General features: G+C 42.4%; 1 protein-coding gene across 4 annotated transcripts in view; it reads right to left on the reverse strand.

Annotated features, from left to right (window-relative positions):
- Positions 1-1,030, reverse strand: part of MGAT5 (alpha-1,6-mannosylglycoprotein 6-beta-N-acetylglucosaminyltransferase) — a 340,832-nt gene extending 339,802 nt beyond the window's left edge. For all 4 annotated transcript variants that reach the window (XM_081262405.1, XM_081262404.1, XM_081262402.1 and 1 more), the window contains exon 1: positions 628-1,030. The gene's annotated coding sequence lies outside the window, so the exon portion shown is untranslated. The remainder of the gene's footprint in view (positions 1-627) is intronic.
- Positions 1,031-10,278: the final 9,248 nt, after the last annotated feature.

The following is a 10,278-nucleotide window of genomic DNA, read 5'->3' on the forward strand; positions in this document are numbered from 1 at the left end:
GGATTGTGGTCCAACCCTTAGTCCCCAAGGGGCCCTGGGGCCCGAAGGGCCTGCCTGATCTCCTGGCCCGGAGAGCCTGCTCGCCTCCTCCCTCCTCCCCAGGAGCCCGGGGTCAGTCCCCCTCATTCTTCTCCCCCACTGGCCCATGGACGAACCCACCCTGCGCGCCTGAGTCCCCGGGACTCCAGCACGGCCCACGCCTGCAGCGTGACCCCATCGGGCTCCTCCAAGGTTCGAGCGCCCATCTGCCATTCCCGGCCGCTCGCCTCCAGCCTGTGCCATCGGAGCCTCCTCTGGACAGATCCAAGGAAAGCTTACAAGCCTCCTCGACCCGCGGCCTGGAGGGCTTCATTCTCCCCTTGGGAGGGGCTGCCCGGGGCAGGTGGGAGACTCACGGCGCGCCCCCCGGCTGCACTCCTGGGTCCCGCAAAGCGGCTGCGGCCGGGGAACCCACGCAGCCCCGGACAGGCGGCGGGCAAAGCCCGGGGCTGTGCCGCCCCCGGTGCAGGTTCTCCAGCGCACCCGTGTGCGACTCCCCGATCTCCCCGCGGTCCCCTCTGTGTGCATCTCCCCCCCGCCCCGGGGATGGCGAGCTCCGACATGATCGTCCGACCCAGCAGCTCTTACCTTCTTGTTGAGCAGCAGCAGCAGCAGCCGGGATCACCTCCCGCCGCCCTGCCCACAGGGCCCGAGGCGCAGCTGGGCGCGGGGTCGCGGCGCCCCGAGCCTGCGGCGCGGCTACCTGGGCTGGATCGCGCCCGGGGCCGCCGCCGCCGCCGAGCCGCAGGGCCGCCGCCGAGCGGGCCGCGGCAGGGACGGTCTGCAAACTCCCAGCCCTGGCGGGGCCGCGCACAGCGCGTCCACACTCGGCCGACGTGCAGTAGAGACAGTCCTTTGGGGTCCAGTGGACCAGCGCAGGGAGTCCGCCCGCGATTTCTTAGAAGCCTCTCCCACCCGACCTCTCCAACTTCTCTCTGCTTCTGAGCTCGCGGCTCGCGGAGGCAGGGATTCCGGCCAGGGACATTCGGCAAACTCCCCGCCCTCCCCGGAGAAGCGCTCAGCCAATTCGGAACGCCCCAGCTTTTCAGGGGTTGTCTGCAAACTCTCAACCCTGTCGAGGAGGACTTCCAGCCTCGCAATTCCGCAGCCCTAGGGGACACAAGAGAGAGCCAGACCGATTGTAGCCATAAATAATGTTCTAGGGCAGCGTGCAAATGCTGATATGACCATGTATCCTCCAGAGTGGTGCAGTCCAAGCCTGTAAGGACCTGTGGCCTTCCAGCGGTGAAATCCAATGAGGATGAGATTATGGGCTCAACTATCTAGTGATGCAGGCAACTTTAATAAATGCCCTGAGGCTCAGTTACTTCCTTCGTAGAATGGATTAAATGAGGCCGTAAGAGTTGCTGCCTCTTGGTTTTTGTGACCTTGTGCAAGCCACTTAACCATTTGGGATTCAGCTGCTTTATCTGTGAACATAATAAATACAGATTCATGAGGCTATTGTGAAGATGAAATAAATGTAAAGTATTTAGTAATACCTGGCATATAGTAGGCACCTAGATAATGAATTTGGTTCCTCTTTCTCTGCCCTGCTTCCTGCCCCTGATTTTATGAACACTCTGGACATATACCCAACCATTATACTGTTGTAAATTCAAAAAGAAATGAAACACATCCCATGCCCTGAAGGGACCACAAAGAACACTGATGGGCAAGAAATGTTAAATCTGAACCTCCAGAGAGAATGCCTTATATTTACTAAGCATTACAGATCCATATTAAGTCATATCCGTAATGGAGGAAGAGTGGGCTGGTGAATTACCAAGCGGTGAAAATGGCAAGGTTCGTAATCCCAGCATGTTCCAGGTTTTTTAACACTACTTCAGGTTACAGTGAAAGAGTTTATGTTTAAATTCCTCTGACCTTCCCTGCAGGATTTCTCCATCCCATTTCCCTGTCCTCCTTGAGTGTCTTCATTCTTGGACTAAGATCACCCCATCCTGCTGCTCAGGGTTTTCAGCAGAAGCATTTAGAAAGAGAGGACTGTAGAAAGTTTAAACTCTAGAAACAATTCAATTCATCTTCATATTGTAAGTATGTTCTTTGTGGTCCCTTCAGGACTACACACCCAGTTAGGGAGGTCTCCTGACTCCAGGACCTTAACACACCCTGTGGCCTCTCTTGCACAGAGAGTTTGAGGCATCAGGTCAGTTTTCCCTTTAACTTGAACCTGGAAGAAATAACTGGAATTCTTCCCCATCAGATGAGCCACAAAATATCAGCCACTTGGGTCCTCAGCTGTCAGGAATTGTCCAAGTAGTGCTCAAGGGCCACAAGGAAATCTTCACGGACAAGACAATTCCTCTTCATAAGAAAAAGACCTTTTGTTGAAATCCCAGGAATCCCAAGGCACGTATTTCCCTCAGTCCCTTGGAAGAAAATAATGTCTCAAACTTGCTTAAGGCACCAGGAGGGAAATAGAAGAATGGTGACATCTGGTGGCCAGGCCTTTCTAAGCCGAATATGGATAGTACAGATTCTAATCATTACAGATTCGCTAAGAAGCCAAGTTCCCACGGGTGGTTAATTGTACCACCTGGTTGCCTAAAGATTTCTAAAAGACATTAATCATTTAAACTTTATGGTTATTACAGATGGTTTTTCTCAGAAAGTTTTTTTTTACAAAAAATATGTATATGTAGAGAGAATAAAACGGTAAATCCATGTTTGTATATGTATATGAATATTCTATATTTGTATTATATAGTCTACTTATTTATATAAATAATATACTTGCAACACCTTTGAAGAAATTAACACTTTCTCAATTGTTTTTTCCCACAGAGTTAGGATTGCAATTTAATATACTAATAACTGCCAAAGGATACTGCTCGTAGATATAAACATGCTCACTAGGATGGAGTTATCTGTTTGATCATGTCCTTTCAAGAGAGGACAAACTTAGGAAGAAAATAACACAGTGGAATTTCAATAGTGAAAACCTTGACAAGTGATGGTCAAGGTCATACCTGGGGAATAGGTATCTCTTTCTAAACAGTATACCACTTGTGAGCAACAAGTGTTAGGTTAAAAGAAGAGAGATGTTAGGAATTATTTCACAACAATACCACAGTGTCTGTTGGCATTGCTAAATCTTCTCTGTGTTGCTCCATGCCTTCCCATATACTTGTCACAGGTACTGTATGTTAGATAATTGCCCAATTATAATCATAGAAAACATCTCTGTCCATACAATCAAGTCCATTGTTTTTCAGCATCTCTATGTGAGTTACATTTATCCTCATAATAATTTATGAGTAGATTTTATGATACACATTTGATACAAACAGCATCCAAGACTTTAAAAGTTAAATAATATATTCATCAATAGACACAATTGATAAAGATCAGAGCCAGAATTGAAACCAAAGTTTGTATGTCTCCAAAGTCCAGAATCTTTTACACCATACTGCCCACATTAGACAACATGTAAGAAATGAAAATTAGGGTGGAAACTACTCTACAGCAGTTTTTCTAAAGCACATTTCTTGATCTATTCAAATTGTATAAAAATTATAAGCAACAATTATGTTTGTAAGTCTTAAAAATCTGGGTCCCATGTGACTCAGTCTTGGAACAGCTCTCTTCGAAATAAACAAATAATATGTTTTTCCTGCCTAGGACTTTGACTATCTTTAATGGCTGGAGGAATTATCTGTTACATAATCCTAGTGGAAGGTAAAGCTTCTGACCAAGTTTTTAGGGCACCATTGCTAGCAGCAGTACCCACAGACTGATCCATACCATGAGGATGTAGGCTGCGATGTCTGGCCCTCAGTGGTGAAGGTGGCAGCATCTTCACCTTACCAATTCTATGACATAGTTTTAGGAGTTGTTTCTAGATGCATGCCTCTGAGCCTTACTCTCCACTTTTCTTTAGATAAATTCCTTGTCTCCTAATAACAGTCAGAGTGTTTCGGTTGTTAGTACTGAAGTAACCAGAGGGGATGTAGACATTAGAATCAAGAGGCACTGGACTTGGGAGGGCGGGTCAAGGATGGGTTATCTAGTCTCATTAAGGCCTGCTTGGGCTGAAAACCCAGTGGGGAATGATATTGGCCAAATTATATTTCTTTATTGTGTGTATGTACAAATATGTAACAACAAATCGCATCACCATGTATAATTATAATGCACCAATTTAAAAAAATGGGAAAATAATGATAATAAAGAAAACCCAGTGGGTTTAAAAGTTTTTGATGCAGGCAGCTATGGCACCTAGTGGCAACAATTTATTAAATTCAGCTCTGGAGATGTAGCTGAGTTTTAGAGTTGGTGCAAGGCTCTGGGTTAAATCCCCAGGGTTCAATCCCCAGCATCAACACATACACACACACATAAACACACATACACACACACACACACACACACACACAGAGTTTATTAAAATGTCAACTGTAGTTACCTAAAATAAAGTACTTGTTGAAATCAAGTTTTAGGGAAACCAAGTGGCAGCTAAGGAACGTAAGGACTGAGGAAGAAAGGTGGTTGTTTTTTATGCAGTTGGACAACTTAAAGAAAGAATAATAAGCTCAAAGTCCTGAATTTTCAGGTCAAAGTACATAGAGAGTAGGGATTTTCTATGACTTCTGAAACAAACAACCCAAAAACTAACAACAATAAACAATAAAACTTATTTTTAACAACTAGAGGCCAAGACAGGTAAACAAGAAATAGATACCATGGGTTACTAAATTACAATTTTCTTGAATTCACGGTCACTCTCTAATTTGAAACCAAGGACACCAATTAGAACAGAGTAGAACCAAGGAGAGACTGGAGACACATAGGAGAAATCAGATGACTGGGTGTATTCCATACCCCTCAAATTCTACCTTGGCTTCCCTTACCAAATGAAGGCAATAATGAGGTCCTTGCTGAGTTGATTGAGGTTCTATAACAGGCAGGCAGAGGGTGTGGCCTTGAAACCTCAGATCCCAGCATGCTCCAAGAGATCAATTGAAAAGGTGAACTAGGAAGGGAAAAACTTATTCATCCATGAGTTGTGAGATCCTGCTAATTTGTAAAAGCACCAATCTGAGGGATACACATGGAGACTGATTCTGAGAATACTAGACCAAGGAAGAAGAACACAGCATTAGATCAGGCTGAAATGATTGATGTGGAGGAGTTGCCAGATTCTAGACTCACTGAGCAGTTGGGAGTAGTGTTCATCATCTGCTCAGTTGCCTGCTAAAATCTAGACTCACGGGGGCTGGTATCAGTAACAATGCTGGCACACAGGAATTTCTTACTAAGTGCTGAGCACTATGTTAAGTAATTTTCTACATTATTTAATCCTAATTTTTTAAAAAAGCTTGAGATATGAACTATTGTTATCGCTGTTGACTGGTGAGTCCTTGCTTCCCCAATGTTGAAGAATAACACCAGAGAAGCACGCCGAGGCAAGGTCAGAGTGGAAAATTAGAAGTTTATTAAAGGACAGCAGAAAAGACTTCTCCCGAAGGAAGAAGGGGACCCAAGAGATGGAATCCGTGGAAGTGCGGTTGTCTCTCCATTTTATAGTTTTTGGTGATGGAATGTAGGTGGGAAGGCCAGAAGGGTTGGGACACAGGTGGGCCAAAGAAGTAATCTGGGCAGGAAGGACTTTATTAACACTTCTTTGGGATGGGCTATCTTCATATCTGCTGGGGCTGTTAATTAACATTTCTTTGGGATGGACTTTGGGCCTAGGGCTTTTCTGGGGACTTCATTAACATTCCCAGAGTTTCCCAGAATTCATTCTCAGCATGGCCTGCATGGCCTCCATTTTAAGTCTTACTCGATCTTAGACCCGATTTCCCTAACTACACTGACTACCTAACTTTAAATCTGGCTTCACTATCACTCCTTTGTTTTCAAAGATGACACTAAAGCATACAGAAGTTCAAGAGTCCCTGCACACAGCCTATGAATGTGATAGCTAGGATTCAAATCAAATGACTTGGTTCTAGTTTCTAAGCTTTTAAGGTTTATGCTAATATTCTTTATATGAAGATGAGATGCCAAAAATACCTTAGTGTTATGCAGAGGGGGAACCCAAGGATTTAGAGAAATGTTCTAATAGATGTGTCAAGTGCCATCTATTTATCCATCTTGGTACCATGTCCTTTAAGATGCCTCAAAAGACACATTCACTGTAGCACTAAGTCCACCAATGAGGGGAATGCCAATGTTTTTGAAGAGCACTGCAGTGGATTTTCTCTGAACTCCAAACCTCATAAAAAAGTGTAGCTTTCATTCAATTCACAAATCCACTGCTTACCAATCTAGAGCCCCTGGAGTGAAAGGGAGACTGGACTGTCACAGCAGACATCATAGAATGGACATCTATCCAAAAGCCATTCCCCATCCAATCCATTTTTCTTTGCTATATTCCACTATCTGCAAAGCCAGATACTTGCTTTCTCAGCCCCACTCTGCTAGTGCTGAGGAATACCACAGCATGTGACTGTTTCTGACCAAGAAGATCAGAGGGATCTGAGGATTTCTGGGAAAGATAGTTGGTTTCTTTTTAAATGAGATGCAGGAAGAGCTGGATTCTTACCCTGGCTACCCCTGGACTTCCTGCCTTTGAAGTAGGTCACAAAGCCTGGAGCTGCAGGTACCATCATTCAAACATAAGTCAGAAACCTAAACAGAAAAATTGCTTGGATGATGTAGTCCAGAAAGATTAGACAACCCTGATTTTTGAAGAGCTATTCTCAGCACTGCATACCACCAGGCTTCTTGTTATACCAGGGAAACAAATCCCAACCTGTTAAGGTATCATTGTTCCATTTTTCTTACACTGTAGCCTAAAACATTTCTAAATTATCAAGTAGTCCTGAAGGAAGGGCCCAAGATAACATCACCAATATGTACTATGTATCTTCCTTCCAATCATGAGAAGAAATCTCAAACAGCTCATATTCTTACCCTGTATTTCTTGAAAACTTTGAAGAGTGTCCAAATGCACTTATATAATTTATAGCAATGTATCTTTTCAAAGTCCTTTTTCTCCTTCTGTCTACTTTGACCACATGGTGCAGCTCTGCAGAGCCTCTTGCTCCATAGGTCTCCAACTCTTTCTTTACTCTTTCTCCTGCCCCATTGTTTCTATCTCTACACTATAGACCTCCTGGCTTCTCTCCAGGAAATATAAAAGGGTGTTTATATTTTTAAATTGTATTTTATTTTTAGTCATTATTTTAATTGGAAAAATTTATGGGGTAACCTGGTAACTCAATGCATGTACACAGTGTGCAATGATCAAAGCAAATTAAACATTTTTAAAATTTTGGGTTAGCATTTTATATATATCTGTGGAATTTATTTGTTATTTGTTCTTATTAGTTATACATGGTAGTAGGATGTATTTTGACATATTATACATATATGGAGTATAACTTCTCATTCTTCTGGTTGTACATGATATAGAATCACATTGGTCATGTAATCATATAGGCACACAGGACAATGTCTGATTCATTCTACTATTCCCATTCCCCGGCCTTCCCTTCATTCCCCTTTGTATAAACCAAAGTACTTCTATTCCTCCAGAACCCCAACCCCTTATTGTGAGTCAGTATCTGCATATCAGAGAAAACATTTGCCTCCACCAACAAGGTCCTTAACATCTATATTTCTACCAATAGTCTTTAACATCTATATTTCAAGGTGATCTGGATTTTTTTCTATCATGATGCTCAAATTTTGGGGGATTGGCTTATTTCATTTAGCAATGATATTCTCCAACTCCACCTATTTAGCTGCAAATGCCATAATTTCATTTTTTTCATGTCTGAGTAATATTTCATTGTATATACATACCATATTTTCTTTATCCATTCATCTGTTGAAGGCCACTTCCATAATTATTTAGTGTCATATTTCAAGGCATGTATATAATATATACTGGTCAAATAAAGGTAATTAATGTTTTCATTGCCCTCATTTCTTTGTGTTAAAACCTTTGAGCTCCTCCCTTTATAAAATATAAGAGGTTGTTGTGAATTACAGTTGCCCCAACTGTGCTGTAGAACACTAGAATATGTTATTTCTCTCCAGCTATGATTGTATACCTGTTATCTAACCTCTCCCTATTTCCTCTTTTCTCCTTCCTGTTCCAGTCTCTAGTAGTCATGTTATATATCCAAATCAACTTTTTAAAAACACTCAGATAACCCATTATAATTTCCTTTCTCAAGATTCTTAATAATCACAACTGCCAAATCTTTCCCCCTGCCCCCTGAATGGTAAGGTTCAAAGGTTCTAGGAATCAGATAATTACCTTCTTTGGAGAATTATTATTCAGTTCAGCACAGCCTGCTCTCTGGACCCCAAAGATTCATATTCATTTAAGATGAAAGTACATCCCTTCATCTTCCAAATAGCTCCCAAAGTCTCACCACGGCACCAACTCAAAGCCTAAATTCTTTCTTGATATTGTCAGTTTAAAAGATACCAAATTGCTTCATCTAAATCAAGAATGGGTAAGACTCAGGGTATTATCTATTCTTCAGCAAAAATCCTCTCCATCTGTAGACCTGTGAAAACAGAAAACAAGTTATCTGATCCCAAAATGCAAGGTGAGATAGATAGGTATAGGGTAATAGGCACTCCCATTAAAAGGGGGAAGAAATGGAGGAAGAAAGTCCTTCTAGTCCCAAGTAATTTTAAAATCTTGCTGTGAAAATTCCATTTCAGGGTCTAGATTGACTTCTCTGCGGTCTCAGCTCCACTCTCTGAGACTGACACTCCATCCTCTAAATCATTCTGCATATTTTAATGAAGAGTAGCACATGTTTTCATCTAGGTGGTTTCACCCGCCTGTTTTCTGCTTGTAAAATTTCTAAATTTTGAAAGTCCAACCACTTCCTTTTATTTTGTCGCCTCTCTGCCCCTTTCTAAGAGGGCAGTGTTTTAGCTAGTATAACATTATCAAAAATCTTGTGACAAATGTATGAATTGCCAAGATCATTGTAATGTCATGTGTAGCTAATAAAATAATAATAATTAAAAAAAATCTTGTGAATCTTCCATGTATGTCAGAGGGATATGTATTAGATTAGAGGCTCCTCCACAGAACTTTTCTGGATAGTCCCATAAGATGGCTGAGGGGACCCATGAGTCACATGCTTAATCTCTTAAAAGAGCATTCTGTGTGACAAAACACTGTCATTTCTTTTCTTCCCAAGCACAAACAACAGTTTGTCCAACCACATCCCTGGCTTTCTCTACAGATTATAATTTGTTGATAATAAATCTCCTATTTTTATCTTCTTTTGAAATTCAGATTAAGTTGAGAATTTCCAAAACCATTAAATCCTGGTTACTTTTCCCTAACAGCCCTTTCCTTAATGTATCTCTTTCTTCTCCCATTTAGCAATAAGCCACGTTGTACCAACAACACTTGGCTTGGACCTCTCCTCAGCTAAATACCATGTACATTGCCGACAAGTTCTTCTTTCTACATTAACATAGAACACCCATTCAGCTAACCTTTCGGCTACCTATAACAAAGATCTCCTTTCCTCCAGTTTCTGCTAATATGTTTCTTGTTTCCTCCTGAGCTTCCACCAACAAGGTCCTTAACGTCTACATTTCCACCAATAGTCTACTCAAGGTGATCTGGATTTTTTCCTATCATGCCTCATGCATCTAGCATCTACCCGTTGCCCAATTCCAAAGCCACTTCCACTTTTTTGAGATGCTTGTTACGTCAGCATCTCACTTTCTGATAACAAATGTGTACAGGCTTTCTATTGCTCCTGTAACAAATCACCACAAATGAAGTGGTTAAAACACCATAGTTATTCTCATACAGTCCTCTCACAGGGAGAAGTAGGAACTCAAGGTGTTGGGGTTTCCAACATTCTGTTTCCTTACTTTGGTCTGGAGGCTGAATTTTGGCCCATATCACACCTGTCTCCTTCTACTTCCATCATGCCATATGCTGCTCTATTTTATATTGATTGATTGCACCAGGAATTGGACCCAGGGTGCTTAACCACTGAACTATATTCCCAGTCCTTTTTTGTGTGTGGGGGCGGGAGGACAGACTCTTACTAAGCTGCTAGGGCCCCTCTAAGTTACTGAAGCTGGCTTTGAACTTGTGACCCACCCATCTCAGCCTTCTGAGCCATTGGGATTATACGTATGCACCAGTGCACCTGGCCCATATGCTGCTTTTAATTGATATCCAACCTTCCTCTTATAAAGATCCTGAAGGTT

Source organism: Spermophilus citellus (assembly GCF_964194105.1).
Source record: "Spermophilus citellus genome assembly, chromosome: 11".
NCBI classification, from domain to species: domain Eukaryota; kingdom Metazoa; phylum Chordata; class Mammalia; order Rodentia; family Sciuridae; genus Spermophilus; species Spermophilus citellus.